The sequence below is a fragment of the Mustelus asterias genome, chromosome 24 (genome assembly GCF_964213995.1).
Source record: "Mustelus asterias chromosome 24, sMusAst1.hap1.1, whole genome shotgun sequence".
NCBI classification, from domain to species: domain Eukaryota; kingdom Metazoa; phylum Chordata; class Chondrichthyes; order Carcharhiniformes; family Triakidae; genus Mustelus; species Mustelus asterias.
Genome location: NC_135824.1, coordinates 5,106,228 through 5,122,932, shown reverse-complemented (window position 1 = coordinate 5,122,932; position 16,705 = coordinate 5,106,228). Strand labels below are relative to the sequence as shown.

Genomic DNA, 16,705 nt, shown 5'->3' with positions numbered 1-16,705 from the left:
CTATCCAGCCCCCGCATTATCTTATAAGTCTCCATAAGATCCCCCCTCATCCTTCTAAACTCCAACGAGTACAAACCCAATCTCCTCAGCCTTAAGGGGATATGAGGACAGGCAGCCAAAAGCTTGGTCAAAGCTTTAGTTTTCAATGAGAATCTTGAAGGAGAGAATTAGAGAGGGAATTCCAGAGCTCAGGACGCAGGTAGCTACAAGTACGGCCCTTAATGATGGAGCAATCAAATTTGGGGATGTATAAGAGGGCAGAATTGGAGGAGCACAGAGATTTCAGAGGGTTGTAGGACTGGGAGAGGTTACAGAGATAGGGAGGGGCGAGATATGGGGACACATTAAGCACAACTAGTTTAGACAGTGCAGAAAGTTCATAGCATTCTGTGCCATGTGTTTGCATGGTTCATCCTCGTGAGTCACTGAGATACATTGTCTTTCAGATATTTAGAATAATCAAGGGTAGACAGAGAGAAATTATTCCCATTGGCAGAAGGGTTGGCAAAACTTGCAAAGGCAGAATGAGGAAAAGCTTTTAACACAGCGAGTGGTTAGGATCTGGAATGCACCGGCTGAGAGTGTGATGGAGGCTGATTCATTTGTGGCTTTCAAAAGGGAATTGAATAATTACCAGAAGGGAAAAATAATTGCCTGGTTACTGGGAAAGGGTGCAGAAGTGGGGTTAGCAGAGAACCAGCACAGATACAAAGGGCTGAATGGCCCCCTTCAGTGCTGTAACCATTCGATGATTCTATATCTAGGATTCCTTGGTTACTGTCAATTCCGACACTGAGTTCTCCCTCCATCAGCATTAGGCAACCACTGACGGGCTACAAGTGTAGTCACCTGAGATGTTCACGTGAGGCTCCATCTGACCTCTCGCGGGAATTAAAAGATCCCGTGGTGACTATTTCGAAGAAGAACAGAAGTGCTCTGCCAGGACAATGGGTGGGATTTTACAGCCAAGCTCATCCCACAACCATAAAATCCCGCCTGAGGTCAACGGACCTTCCCATGGTCCGCCCCCTCGCCCCCTCCAATTCCCGTGGTGGGCGGGGCTGTAAAATTCCAGCCAATATGTTTCCCTTAACTACCATCACTGACAGAGATAAACTCATTCTCACATTCCTGATCCAGGGAGTTTCCCGAGTGCAAATTGACTTTCCTGCATTGTAAAAATGGCCACAGGTTAAAAGTATTTAAATTGTTAGGTAGGTGCTTTGGACCAATGATGCGAGTTCCTTCTTTTCATCGGGAGTGAAGGCTGAGCTGTGTTGAAAGCGCTGTTATCTGAAAACAGGCACTGACACTTTCATGTCCATAGAATCATAGAAACCCTACAGTGCAGAAGGAGGCCATTCGGCCCATCGAGTCTGCACCGACCACAATCCCACCCAGGCCCTACCCCAACATATTTACCCGCTAATCCCTCTAACCTACACATCCCAGGACTCTAAGGGGCAATTTTTAGCATGGCCAATCAACCTAACACGCACATCTTTGGACTGTGGGAGGAAACCGGAGCACCCAGAGGAAACCCACGCAGACACGAGGAGAATGTGCAAACTCCACACAGACAGTGACCCGAGGCGGGAATCGAACCCGGGACCCTGGAGCTGTGAAGCAGCAGTGCTAACCACTATGCTACCGTGCCGTCCAGGCTTACCAATGAGAATGTGGGTGGCACAGTCGTTAGCACTGCTGCCTCACAGCGCCAGCGACCTGGGTTCGATTCCCGGCTTAGATTCATTGTCTGTACGGAGTCTGCACGTTCTCCTCGTGTCTGTGCGAGTTTCCTCCGGGTGCTCCGGTTTCCTCGCTCAGTCTGAAAGACGTGCTGGTTAGGTGCATTCATAGAAATCATCATAGAATCCCTACAGTACAGAAAGAGGCCATTTGGCCCATCGAGTCTGCACCGACCACAATCCCACCCAGGCCCTTCCCCCATATCCCTACATATTTTACCCGCTAATCCCTCTAATCTACGCATCCCAGGACACTAAGGGGCAATTTTAGCATGGCCAATCAACCTAACCCGCACATCTTTGGACTGTGGGAGGAAACCGGAGCACCCGGAGGAAACCCACACAGACACGAGGAGAATGTGCAAACTCCACACAGACAGTGACCCAAGCCGGGAATCGAACCCAGGTCCCTGGAGCTGTGAAGCAGCAGTGCTAACCACTGTGCTACCGTGCCGCCATGCTAAATTCTCCCTCGGTGTACCCGAACAGGTGCTGGAGTGTGGCGACTATGGGATCTTCACAGTAACTTCATTGCAGTATTAATGTAAGCCTACTTGTGACACTAAGAAATAAACTTAAAAGACCATGCAAGGGAGAGGGCAGCCACAGGGCAGCCACAGGGCAGTGTGAGCCAACACCTTCAGGAGAAAATCAGACAACAGCAAAATGTTACCGTTTCCCTCTCCTGAAAAGAAGAAACCTTGAGACAATTAGAATGACAGTGCTCCCTCTGATCAGCATTGTGAGGGATTGTTCTAGCAGCTGTGATGGTCAGATGTTTTTGTAGAATATACTAGGATCTCAAGCTGATCTCATTAGCCTGAGCATCTGCCATAGATCTGACTCAGTAGTCTCAGTACGTGACAGTGAGTGATGTCTCTTTCCTGCTCAGCGTTGTACAACAGGAGAAGAATTGCTTATTATGAAAAGTAAACAGACTTAGTTCCTGTCCGGCCAGAGATCGATTACACGCAGCCTGTTTATAGTAAATCTGGCCGATATCCTGTGGTGTTACATTTAAAAAATACATTCATGGATCTGGACATTGCTGGTAGTTATTGCCCATCCTTAGTTGCCCCGTGAGAAGCTGGTTGTGAGCTGCCTTCTTGAACCCGCTGCAGTCCATGTGGTGTAGGCACACCCACACTGCTGTTAGGGAGGGAGTTCCAGGATTTTGATCCAGAGACCGGGAAGGAACGGCCGATATGTTTCCAAGTCAGGATGGTGAGTGTCTTGGCGGGGGGGGGGGGGGGGATCTTCCAGGGGTTGGTGTTCCCATTCACCCCCTGCCCATGTCCTTCTGGGTGATGGAGGTCATGCATTTGTGGGGGTGTTGCTGAAGAAGTCTTGGCGGGTTGCTATGTCGCAGGGTGTATTTAGCAGGCAATACTGAGAGTAACGTAGTGCATTCGCCTGGATTACAAGAAGGGAGAGCACTCAATTATCTCTCCCCTTTTTTCAAGGCCCTTAATGTTCCCCATTGGATTGCAATCACACTCTCACCTCACGGTGTAGCAGCGATTTCAATGCTGGTAACCTGGGGAATACTTCCCTCTGGTTGACCCTTGTGTATCCTCCTCAACCTCACTAACATAGAAAAATCTAAATTAATCCCTCTGGAAAGCCCTTGTTGCACAGAGCATTTCCCTGTAAAGTCTTTAAAAATAAATGAAAGGATCTTTATTTCCCTTATGAAAGCTGTCATTTTGAACATTTGTGAATTTGGGGTTGCCAACTCTCCAGGATTGCCCTGGAGTGTCTGCAATGAGTAAGAGTTGTGGGGGGCGGGGGGTGGGGGGGGGGGGGGGGGGGGGGGAGGGAGTTGCAGGGTGTTGGGAAGGGCATAAGAACATTAAAAGGAACCCTTGAACTCTTTTATACATTATTTACAAAAATTGTGGCGATTTGGGGGAGGAGGAGAGTGTGGACAGGGATGGGGGGGTCAGAAAGCTGTTTGACTGGGTGGGGCAGTTAGTGGCCGGGAGTCACATGATGCAACCTTCAGACGCATATCCAAGCGGAATTGGCAACCCTGCGGTACAGCTGTTGTGTTTAAAACGTCCTGGTCGGATGACACCTCCCCCTGACTATAGACAGCTTTTCCTGAAATACGCGGGACCCTCTCAGCAATGACATGGAGGGATGATTCTGTTTTAATGAAGATGTTTGTGTGACAGATTGTCTCATCTGCTTTATTCCGATCCTTGGCCCATCATCGTGCTGTGTGATTCTCCTGAGGCTGCCCTCCTGTGGCCACGTGGAAACCGTCCACAGGCCCCAAGCCTTAGGTGAGAGACCACGTTCCGAGCCCCTGCCTCTGCCTAAATCCTTCCTGCAACCCGCCCACACCACCCTGGAATCTCCAGAAATTGCAGATTAATCTTCAGGAAACAGCAGTGGGCTGAAAACCCGGGAGTAAGGAATGATAAAAATACAACGCACGTGTCAGCTGTGCCTCAGTGGGGAGAACTCCCATCCTTGAGTCAGGAGCCCATGGTTTCAAGTCTCACTCCGGAGACATGTGCACAAGGATCTAGCCTGATACCCTGCAGTACCGAGAGAGTGCTGCACTGTTGGAGCTGCTGTCTTTCAGGTGAGTTGTAAGCCAGGTGTCCTCAAGTAGATGTCAAAGATATCATGGCACTTTCTTTAGGCAAGGGTGGAGACGTCATTGGATTATTGTCCTGTTGTTGTTTGTGGGAGCTTGCTATGTAATTTTGCTTTCTTCAGCATTACAATGGCAATATTTGATTGGTTGTAAATGCTTTCTGGATGTTGTGAAAAGAACTCAATAAATACAAGTCAAAGAATTGTCTGTTTCGCTTTCGTTTCGCTGAGGGTTAATTATAAAAAATATTGGTCATGGGTGGAGTGTGAGGGGTGTGGGTGGCGTGTGAGGGGTGTGGGTGGCGTGTGAGGGGTGTGGGTGGCGTGTGAGGGGTGTGGGTGGCGTGTGAGGGGTGTGGGTGGCGTGTGAGGGGTGTGGGTGGCGTGTGAGGGGTGTGGGTGGCGTGTGAGGGGTGTGGGTGGCGTGTGAGGGGTGTGGGTGGCGTGTGAGGGGTGTGGGTGGCGTGCGAGGGGTGTGGGTGGCGTGTGAGGGGTATGGTGGAGTGTGAGGGGTATGGACAGGGTGAATAGGGAGCAGCTGTTCCCCTTGGTTGAGGGGTCAATCACGAGGGGGCAGAGTTTTAGGGTGAGAGGCAGGAGATTCAGAGGAGATTTGAGAAAATAAAATTCACTCAGAGGGTGTTGGATATCTGGAATGCGCTGCCTGGGAAGGTAGTGGAGGCCGGAGACCTTACAACCTTTAAAAAATATTTGGATGAGCACTTGAAATATCATAACATTCAAAGATATGGGACAAAGGCAGGAAAATGGGATTAGTGCGCCTTTGTGGTAGATATTGTCGCTGCAGACTCGATGGGCCTTCCCTGCACGATATGACTCTATGGGCAGGACTTTATGGCCTCACTTGTCCTGAAACTGTAAAATTCCACCAGAGGTCAACAGATCGTCTCATTGTCTACCCCTCACGCGTTCCGATTCCCCTGGTGGGCGGGGCGGTAAAATCCTGGCCCCAATGCTCTATGGATGGGATTTTCCGGCTGCACTCACCCCAAGGCCAGAAATTCCCACCTGAGATCAACGGACCTTTGCGTGGTCCGCCCCGAGCCCGCTACAATTCCCGCGGCAGGCGGGACCGGAAAAATCCTCCCTGTGACTCTGTGATTGGACAAGGTGCTTGTTCACTTTCTGATTGGCTGTCGGAAGGTAGGATGTGACGATGATGGACGTGGCGGGTGACCAATGGTGGAAACATGAACGCGGGGCAGTCTGAGGCAGTCAGTCACGTGATCATAAAATCCCTACAGGTGCAGAAGGAGGCCGTTTAGCCCATCAAGTCTGCACTGACCACAATCCTACCCGGGCCCTTTCCCATAACCCTGCACATGTGGCCTGCTAATCCCCTGACACTACGGTCAATTTAGCATGGCCAATCAACCTAACCCGCACACCTTCGAACTGTGGGAGGAAACTGGGGCACCCGGAGGAAACCCACGCAGACAGGGGGAGAATGTGCAGACTCTACACAGTCAGTGACCCGAGGTCGGAATCAAACCCAGATCCCTGGTGCCGTGAGGCAGCAGTGCCACCTCATAAATCCTCCAGGGAGACATCCAATCAAAAGCTTAGAGGGTTCTTCACACGAGTTCAGCGTGACGCTCCACAGAGTGTTGTCAACTATTCAGGGTCGTACTGGAGTCTGCAGGATTTAAAGATTAGTCCCTAAAAGTAGACAGAGTAAAACCCAGGGGAAAAATCATGGGGGCAATGAGGAGAATTGTGGTTTTGTAAAAGATTTTTTGGATGTTTTTGGGTGTTAGTTCTAAGAATATCAGTCGTGGGAAAAAAAGGGCTGCTTATTGACATTAAAGAATCATCCAATCAACTAATGAAGAGCATGTTCATTTTCTGATTGGCCTTTGGGAAGGTGGGGCCTTGTGATGGGTCTGCGGAGCAGCCAATGGGAGAATTGTGTGTGTGTGAGTGGGGGTGGGGCAGTGTGGTATGAGGAAGGAGATCACATGTCGACACCTCCCAATTACCCAACAAGAGTTGGCCATCCATCCAACTCAAGAGCTGACAACTTGGCCAATGTTTCAGATGCTGGGCCCTGGTTCCAGATTGGACCACAAGTATTTCAAGATGTGACAAGCTTATGAAGAAGTTACACAATAACCTCAATATAATCAGCCTGTGGGTTAACCAATTATAGACCAATGTTGATAAGCACGTTGCCAACATGCCTGTGTCAGGGTTTTCCTCCAGACTTCAGATTAAAAATTATCAACTGGTAAAATCGCCATCCCACAATGCATTTAGTTCGGCGATTGAATCTAATAGAATAAAACACTGTACAAAAATAAACTACACAAAGATTATCAGGTTAAATTGTTATTTCTAGGGGCGATATAGCAGTGTGTTTTTGTTGGTGATTATCCTCTGAAGAAATTGGTTTTTGTTGGGTTTCTGCCATCTGGGTCTCCCTGGGTCTCCCCATCCACCCTGGGTGTCCCTAGGCCGACCTGGGCCTCCCTGGTTCTCCATGGATCTCCCCATCCTCCCTCGGCCTCCCCAGGTTGCTGTGGGCCTCCCCGGGTTGCTGTGGGCCTCCCCGGGTTGCTCTGGGCCTCCCCGGGTTGCTCTGGGCCTCCCCGGGTTGCCCTGGGCCTCCCCGGGTTGCCCTGGGCCTCCCCGGGTTGCCCTGGGCCTCCCCGGGTTGCTCTGGGCCTCCCCGGGTTGCTCTGGGCCTCCCCGGGTTGCTCTGGGCCTCCCCGGGTTGCTCTGGGCCTCCCCGGGTTGCTCTGGGCCTCCCCGGGTTGCTCTGGGCCTCCCCGGGTTGCTCTGGGCCTCTCCGGGTTGCTCTGGGCCTCCCCGGGTTGCCCTGGGCCTCCCCGGGTTGCCCCGGGCCTCCCCGGGTTGCTCCGGGCCTCCCTGGGTTGCTCTGGGCCTCCCCGGGTTGCTCTGGGCCTCCCCGGGTTGCTCTGGGCCTCTCTGGGTTGCTCTGGGCCTCCCCGGGTTGCCAGCACCTCTGGTCAGTTGTTGTTCTTCAGGCAACACACAAAAGATGGATAAACTACTGAGGTGATTCCTGAGTTGCCAACTCTACAGGATTGCCCTGGAGTCTCCTTGGGTCACTCTATAGTTAACTTGTGAGCCAAGAGTTCTACTGGTTGCCATGGAGAGACTGGAATATCACTCTCAGGTTGTCTTACTTTGATGAAAAGGTCACTGGAAGCTGCAGCAAACTTTGCGAATGAGCCAGAAACTCAGAGCGAATCACATGACATTTAGTCGTCCCAATCTCAAAGAAATTGTATTTTGTCTCGCGCTGTTGATGATCTCAGGATGTCCCAGAGTGCTTTACAACCAATCAAATGCTTTCATAGTGTAGCCACTGCTGTGATATCGGAAACATGGAGACAATTTGTGCACAGCAAGATCCCACAAACAGCAGTGTTTTAATGAACAGATAATCTGTTTTTGGCAATGTTGATTGAGGGATAAGTATTGGCCAGGACACTGGGGAGAACTGTCCTGCTCTTCTGCAAAATAATGCCCCTCGGTTCTTCTATATCCATCAGAGACGGCCAATAGAGGCTGCCGCCCAAGAGGGAAATTTCCAGAATCCTCACAAAGGTATAAAGCCCTCAGGTAAACGTTCCAGGAGGTCTTGATCACCAATGAAGCATTACCCAGAAAACTACTTCACAGCTTCCTAAAGGATCCATTATGATCCAATCCTCCTGTAATCTAAAGGATCCATTCTGATTGAATCATCAGTAATTTAAAGGATCCATTCTGTTCCAATCCTCCAATTATCTGAAGGATCCATTTTGATCCAATCCTCCAGTAGCCGATGACAAAACAAGTATATAAGGGAGAAGGGTTACAAATTGAACAAAAGGGAGAAAAGGTGAAAGGAGGCTCGAGTGAGATGGTGACCGCAACCGGCCTAGATATCCAGGGCCCCAGGCTAATGCTCTGGGGACACGGGTTCAAATCCATCAGTGGCAGCTGGTGGAGTTTAAATTCAATTAGCACATCTGGAATTATAAAGCTCGTCTCAGTAATGACGACCATGAAACCATGACTGATTGTCGTAATCTGATTCACTAATGGCCTCCATGGCACAGTGGTTAGCGCTGCTGCCTCACAGCAGCAGGAACCTGGGTTCAATTCCCGGCTTGGGTCACTGTCTGTGCAGAGTTTGCACGTTCTCCCCGTGTCTGCGTGGGTTTCCTCCGGGTGCTCCGGTTTCCTCCCACAGTCCGAAAGACGCGCTGGTTAGGTGCATTGGCCGTGCTAAATCCTCCCTCCGTCTACCTGAACAGGCGCCGGAGTGTGGTGACTAGGGGATTTTCATAATAACTTCATTGCAGTGTTAATGTAAGCCTATTTGTGACACTAATAAATGTTCTTTAGGGCAGGAACTTTGCCGTCCTTACCTGGTCTGGCCTACATGTGACTCCAGACCCACAGCAATGTTATTGACTCTTAACCGTCCTCTGAAATGGCCTAGCGAGCCACTCAATTCAAGGGGCAATTAGGGATGGGCAACAAGTGCTGGCCCAGCCAGTGACACCCACATCCCCATGAAAGAATACTTTTTGAAAAACACCAGTGTGGACTGAGTGGCTTTTTTCTGTAGCGTCTTTCCTGTGTAATCCGATGTAGCCAGACCCAGCAGGTGAAAGCATTTACTGGTGTCTAACTCGTATATTTTATCGCCTAGGCCCTCTGTTTGTGTTGCTGTTATCCGTGAACCCTCAAACTGACCCTTGCAAAGGAAAGCGTTCTCACAGCACATTTCACAGCTGAGAGAGCCACAGACTGCTTTTAAACAATCTAATTAGCTGAAAGAAAATTGTGACTGAACAAGACAAAGTGACTGGGGACAGTACATTAGCAACAATGCCAGCTGCAAAGACAGGAGAGAGGCCCACTCACTCAACCCCGGTGTCAATATTCTGGGAGTCGGTTCCATTTGAGTCTCTCTGACTGAAGCCATCATTTACCTTGTGGATTGTTTCGTGAACATCGTGTTTAATTCTCAATCACCGACTCAAACTTTCAAGCTATTTTTATAGCGCAAACACTGTGGGAATTAGACTTTTTAAAAAATTAATTGGTGGGACATGTGCGTCGCTGGCTGGCCAGCATTTATTGCCCATCCCTAGTTGCTCTTGAGAAGGTGGTGGTGAGCTGCCTTCTTGAATCGCTGCAGTCCAAGTGCTGTGGGTTGACCCACAATGCCGTTCGGGAGGAAATTCCAGGATTTTGACCCAGTGACTATGAAGGAACGGTGATATATTTCCAAGTCAGGATGGTGAGTGGCTTGGAGGGGAACTTGCAGGTGGTGGTGTTCCCATGTATCTGCTGCCCTTGTCCTTCTAGATGGAAGTGTTTGTGGGTTTGGAAGATGCTGTCTAAGGACCTTTGGTGAATTGCTGCAGTGCATCTTGTAGATAGTACACACTGCTGCTACTGAGTGTCGGTGGTGGAGGGATTGGATTGCATTGATATAGCACCTTTCACACCCTCACTGTGTGTCAAAATGCCTCACAAATCATAGAATCCCAACAGTACAAAAGGAGGCCATTCGGCCCATCGAGCCCACACTGACAACAATCCCACGCTATCCCCGTAACCCCACATATTTACCCTGCTAATCCCCCCAAATCTAGGGTCAATTTAGCATGGCCAATCAACCTAACCGGCACATCTTTGGACTGTGGGAGGAAACCGGAGCACCCGGAGGAAACCCACGCAGACACGTGGAGAGCATGCAAACTCCACACAGACAATGACCCAAGCCGGGAATCGAACCTCGAGTGCCTGGCGCTGTGGGGCAGCAGTGCTAACCACTGTGCCATCACAAGTCGATATGTTTGCCTCTGGGATCTCAGACCAAAGGCCATTGTTAGCTGGTGAGTCTTGACAACCTTTTGATGATGTAGACCGAATGGTCACGTGATGATGTGATGACATGGCTGCTTGAGGAGTCACATGACGGAAGTCTGGGAGTTCTCCCCGGATTGTGGGCAGAGTAAAAGCTTCTTCGAGTCTGAATAAACTATTGCTGTTGAAGTCCTTGGTTGTTAGCCGTTATAACCCAACACTTCATAGAAATCATAGAAGCCCTACAGTGCAGAAGGAGGCCATTCGGCCCATCGAGTCTGCACCGACCACAATCCCACCCAGGCCCTACCCCCACATATTTACCCACTAATCCCTCTAACCTACGCATCCCAGGACTCTAAGGGGCAATTTTTTTAACCTGGCCAATCAACCTAACCCGCACATCTTTGGACTGTGGGAGGAAACCGGAGCACCCGGAGGAAACCCACGCAGACACGAGGAGAATGTGCAAACTCCACACAGACAGTGACCCGAGCCGGGAATCGAACCCGGGGCCCTGGAGCTGTGAAGCAGCAGTGCTAACCACTGTGTTACCGTGCCGCCCGAAACAAGTGCCCCGTGTGAGGCTCGAACTCACGACCTTCAGATTATGAGACTGACGCGCTGCCTACTGCGCTAACGAGGCTCTTCCACAGAGGCCAGCTGATCTAAGTCCAATTATGTCTTCACCCAGGGAGGGTGGAGGGGCCTGGAATTTCTCGACCTTTCCCGTGCATTCTCCCTCCACAACCACAGCAGAAAAATCGGCAAATTGGTTGGGAGTCAGTAAGGTCCTGGCCTTCACACGGTGTATCTGCAGAGTCACAGTTCCTCTTGCAAGTCCAGCAAGGCAGAGGGCATGAGGCTGGATTGAAGACTCGACCTTGCTACTCTTTCTCGTCTCATCAGTGATAGAGGTTAGTTGATCTCGGGTGGACTCCCAGCCTCCTGAATGGAGTTTGTGACAGGGGTGAGCACCCTCGAAACACTTACTTTAATGCTACCCCTTTATTTTGTATTTTGTGAGTCATACTAACAAACCACCTGACATAGGTTGCATTTCGCGAGAATCTGGGGCAGAGAGTCAGGTTTAAGTGAAGGAGTCTCCCACTGACCTGACATTCTCCAGTGACATTGGAATGTCAGAGGTTGCCTGTTTGAGCCATCCTAGGTTAAAGGTAAAGTTAAAGTTTATTTATTGGTCACAAGTAAGGCTTACATTAACACTGCAATGAAGTTACTGTGAAAATCCCCCAGTCGCCACACTCCGGCGCCTGTTCGGGTACACTGAGGGAGAATTTAGCACGGCCAATGCAGCTAACCAGCACGTCTTTGGAATGTGGGAAGAAAGTGGAGCACCCGGAGGAAACCCACGTAGACAGTGACTCAAGCCGGGAATCGAACCCAGGTCTCTGGCATTGTGAGGCAGCAGTGCTAACCACTGTATTAAGTCCCTGGAACCATCCTCAAGGAATCTCTAGATTGTTGTGTAGCCGTCATGAGTGGTAAGCTGGGCTCTGGTGCTGGCTATAATAGATTTCTTGATCATAAAATCCCTACAGTGCAGATGGAGGCCATTAGATCCATTGAGTCTGCACCAACTCTCCGACAGAGCATCTTACCCAGGCCCTATCCCCGTAACCCCACATATTTACCCCGCTAATCTCCCTAATCTACACAATTTGGGACACACCAAGGGACAATTTAGTGTGGCCAATCCCACTAACCTGCACAGCTTTGGAGTGCAGGAAGAAACCGGAGGAAACCCACGCAGACATGGGGAGAACGTGCAGACTCCACACAGTCACCCAAGGCTGGGATTGAACCTGCCTTTGAGGCAGCGGTGCTAACCACTGTGTCACTGTGCAGCCCGTGAAAACCCCACCACAATAGTATTGCAATCTCTCACTACGTGAGCGCATTCATTGAAAATCAGAGGCTAAATGCAGGGCTCAAATGATTAACCACACCTGCCCCTCAAACATACAATAAATGAGTAAGCGATGTAGGATATATTCCAAGAAGCTGATGTCAGTGTTTAGGAAAGTGTTTATGGATGCTATGCTGTTTGAATTCCTCAGATTTAAGCACTCCCAGTTATATAATCCACAAGAATCCCTGAATCTAATCACTGCCTTACAACCACTCCCAGATGCTGTTTGTTCTCTGTATAAAGCCCGTGGCCACAACCCATAATTGATTTTGGTTATCTATCGCTCTTTTTATAAACCATTGATATTCCGCAGTTATCTTGCGATATAACGTCTATTATTTTCTCTGTAACTGAAGGGTACTCGATGGTAGGTTTGGGACCAATGCCAGGGACAATTACTGCAACTTACACAAAGGATCATTGCAGCTCAAACTGTTGCTAGGCAGAGTTAGGACACAAGGACTCATAAATAAAACAGGCAAGTGTTGCAATCAGGAATATAGGAATGTCAGGAACAGGGTGAGGCCATTCAGCCCCTCGAACCTAACCCATCATTCAATAGGATCCCGGTTGATCTGTATCTCAACTCCATTTAATTCCGTGTCCCTCAATGTCCTCACCCCAACAAAAATCTCAGTCTTGAAACTTCCAACTTAACGCCAGCAATGATTTTCCTCATAAGTCACATTGCTCTGAGCTCATTCATTTTATCCATTCGTGGGATGTGGGCGTCGCTGGCTGGGCCAGTGTTTATTGCCCATCACTAGTTGCCCTTGAACTGAGTGTTTCGCTCAGAGGGCAGTTGAGAGTTGTCCACATGGTTGTGGATCTGGAGTCACATGTAGGCCAGACCAGGTAAGGACAGCAGATTTCCTTCCCATATAGGATATTAGTGAACCAGATGGGTTTTTCCTGACAATCGATTCACGGTCATCAGTAGATTTTTAATTCCAGATATTTTGTATTGAATTCAAATTCCACCATCTGCTGTGACGGGATTCGAACCCGGGTCCCCAGAACATTAGCTGAGTTTCTGGATTAATAGTCTAGCGATAATACCACTAGGCCATCGCCTGCCCATATACCCATCAAAGAGGGCAACGAGCGAATGGTTAGGATCTGGAACACACAGCCTGAGAGGCAGATTCATTTGTGGCTTTCAAAAAGGGATCAGATTATTATGGAAGGGAAAGTAAAACATGGAGCCATGGGGAAAAGGCAGGAATTTGGGACTGGCCAAGATGTTCATGGAGAGATGGACCAATGGCCTCCATTCAGAGGCAATAGCTTTTTCCGGATCTATCCTATCGAATTCTTTCAACATTTGATTAAAACACCACTCAATCTCCCATTCCAACTATTCTTCATGTGTTTGTGAACTAACCTCCACTCACCTGATGAAGGAGCGGTGCTCCGAAAGCTCGTGATTCCAAATAAACCTGCTGGACTTTAACCTGGTGTTGTGAGATCTCTTGCTGTATTACCTCATGGGGTAATACAACCCAAGCTTCTGCAACAAGATCTAATACCTTAACCCTTTAAGTCCCAGGATGATCAGTATTCTCGAGGAACAGGATAAAATGGGCTGAAGGGTCTTCACAATTACAGTCTATCTTGTTTCTTGCTCTGAACTAAGAATAGCCGAAGCAGTAATGTGATTCTGAAAATCCACGTCCTACAGGATGGCTGGTTACAGCATGTTCATTGTTCTATTGATTTCCTCTTCAAGCCAGCCCTTAAACTCAATTGTTTCTGGACAGTGACCTGAATCAATATTGTATGTATCATATCTCCCAGCAGGCTAGCTGGTGTGACCAATTCCAGTTTGAATTTAATCAAATTGCAAAGGCTGAAAGATCCCTGTAATCGGAGCGTCTATTGCCTGCTTTACAACTGTATGTGAATGATATAAATGCAAATATCAGATTCTAATGCCTAAATTAAATGTCATTTTCTTTTACTAGAAGATAAATCCCTCCCCACTGCCAATTCCTACTGAACATCCAATAGGGTTACGCCCTCAGCAATAGGATAATAGAATCCCTACAGTGCAGAAAGAGGCCATTCGGCCCATTGGGTCCACACTGACTCTCCGACACAGCATCTTGCCCAGGCCCTATCCCTGTAAACCCACATATTTACCCCGCCAATCCCCCTAACCCACACATCTTTGGACACTAAGGGGTAATTTACCACGGCCAATCCATCTAACCTGCACATCTTTGGACTGTGGGAAGAAACCGGAGCTCCCGGAGGAAACCCACGCAGCCACAGGGAGAACGTGCAAACTCCACACAGACAGTGACCCGAGGCGGGAATTGAATCCGGGTCCCTGGCGCTATGAGGTAGCAGTGCGAACCACTGTGCTACCAAGCCACCCAGCTGTATGTCTCACAAAATGAATCCCTTTTTTCCTGAAGATACCAAGTCATGGTGGTAACCTGAGTGTCCATAGGCTGTGAATGGGGATGAGCTATTTGACAACATGGGGCATCACGGCCAAGCCTGAAACCGTCCTTAGCAACTCTGAGCAACACTTGATTTGATTTGATTTAATTTATTATTGTCACATGTATTAGTATACAGTGAAAAATCTTCTTTCTTGCGCACTATACAGACAAAACATACCGTATACAGAGAAGGAAAGGAGAGAGTGTAGAATGTAATGTAACAGTCATAGCTGGGGTGTAGAGAAAGATCAACTTAATGCAAGGTAAATCTATTCCAAAGTCTGATGGCAGCAGGGAAGAAGCTGTTCTTGAGTCGGTTGGTACGTGTCCTCAGACTTTAGTATCTTTTTCCCGACAGAAGAAGGTGGAAGAGAGAATGCCCAGGATGTGTGGTGTCCTTAATTATGCTGGCTGCTTTTCTGAGGCAACGGGAAGTGTAGACAGAGTCCATGGATGGGAGGCTGGTTTGAGTGATGGACTGGGCTTCGTTCACGACCCTCTGTAGTTTATTGCGGTCTTGGGCAGAGCAGGAGCCGGTTGGGAAACACACAGATTTGCTTCTTGAATTAGTTTATTTCCAAAAAGTACTTTATTCAGAAGATTTGCAAAGGTTCATTACAAAACAGGTCAAAGTTGACATGACATAAGGTGCATTACAGCTTAGTTTCTTTCAGGACTGTCCGTCAGAGGCCTTGTTACACTTGCCATTACAGGTTATATCTGCAATGTACATTAACCTTTCATGTCGAACATTCTCTGGTGCGTACAGCCCCGGGGGTTTCAGCTCCTCGGTATTCAATGGTGGGAGAGATTTAGACCGTGCCCTTTCCCTATTGAACCTTTGAGGTGACTGTCCCAAGATTTGGTGCGTCCCTAAGCACTGAGTCCTGGAGTGTGCCGCTCTCAACACTGGATTATCGACAGATCTCTGCGCTGTAAAACCAGCAATTTCGGGCAGACCAATCTTTCATCTTAATGAATGGCCCTTGAGCAGCAGCTGATGCTTATCTCAGTGTCCGTCCCTGGGACTAGCCTGTCAAGCATGGGGTTTAAAGCAATCTGGAATGACTGCCAGAGTCCTACTAGAGCTTGCATGTGGGGCTGTCAGATCTGGCTGTGAAGCCCTTCACAGTCAAATAGGCCGATGCATGATTTGATTTGATTTGATTTATTATTGTCACATGTATTAACATGCAGTGAAAAGTATTGTTTCTTGCGCGCTATACAGACAAAGCATACCGTTCATAGAGAAGGAAAGGAGAGAGTGCAGAATGTAGTGCTACAGTCATTGCTAGGGTGTAGAGAATGAACAGCTTAATGCGAGGTAGGTCCATTCAAAAGTCTGACAGGGTTTCCTGGGTGAGACATTAGGGGGTCACAAGGTGGGTGCCCAGAGAGGAAAATCCACTCTAATATAAACATGTCTCTTTATGTTGGGCTCTGGGTAGGGTGGAAGTGTGAATTCGGCTCCACAATCTCAGGAGCCCGTCCAACATTTCTCGTGCGTTTCCACTTGCAAGAGAAAACTGTTCATTTGATTGGCGATTCTCTCACAGCTCGAGTCCACCCTTCTCTCGATCTCAACCATCTCTTCAGGCTGGGGAGCGGAATGCCATTTGTATCACTGCCACGGTTAAACCTGAGAAATTCAACAGCAAAATGCCGTGGCTGCTGGATATTTAAGAATAAAACCAACCCTGGAGATGCTGAATATGTGAGGAAGCATTGGTTAAAGTTAAAGTTTATTTATTAGTCATAAGTAAGGCTTTACATTAACACTGCAATGCAGTTACTGTGAAATTTACGAGTCGTCACACTCCGGCGCCTGTTCGGGTCAATGCACCCGAACCAGCACGTCTTTCAGAATGTGGGAGGAAACCGGAGCACCCGGAGGAAACCCACGCAGACACGGGGAGAATGTGCAAACTCCACACAGACAGTGACCCAAGCCGGGAATCGAACCCGGGTCCCTGGCGCTGTGAGGCAGCAGTGCGAACCACTGTGTCACCGTGCCGCCGTGAGAGAGAGGAAAGGAGTTAATGTTTCAGGTCCATGATATAGAACAGAGAACACAGAACACAGAACAGTACAGCACAGGAACAGGCCCTTTG

General features: G+C 48.8%; 1 non-coding gene across 1 annotated transcript; it reads right to left on the bottom strand.

The window, feature by feature from the left end:
• Positions 1 to 10,784: 10,784 nt before the first annotated feature.
• On the bottom strand, positions 10,785 to 10,857 carry trnam-cau (transfer RNA methionine (anticodon CAU)). Its single transcript has one exon. It is a non-coding gene; the product is annotated as a tRNA-Met (tRNA).
• Positions 10,858 to 16,705: the final 5,848 nt, after the last annotated feature.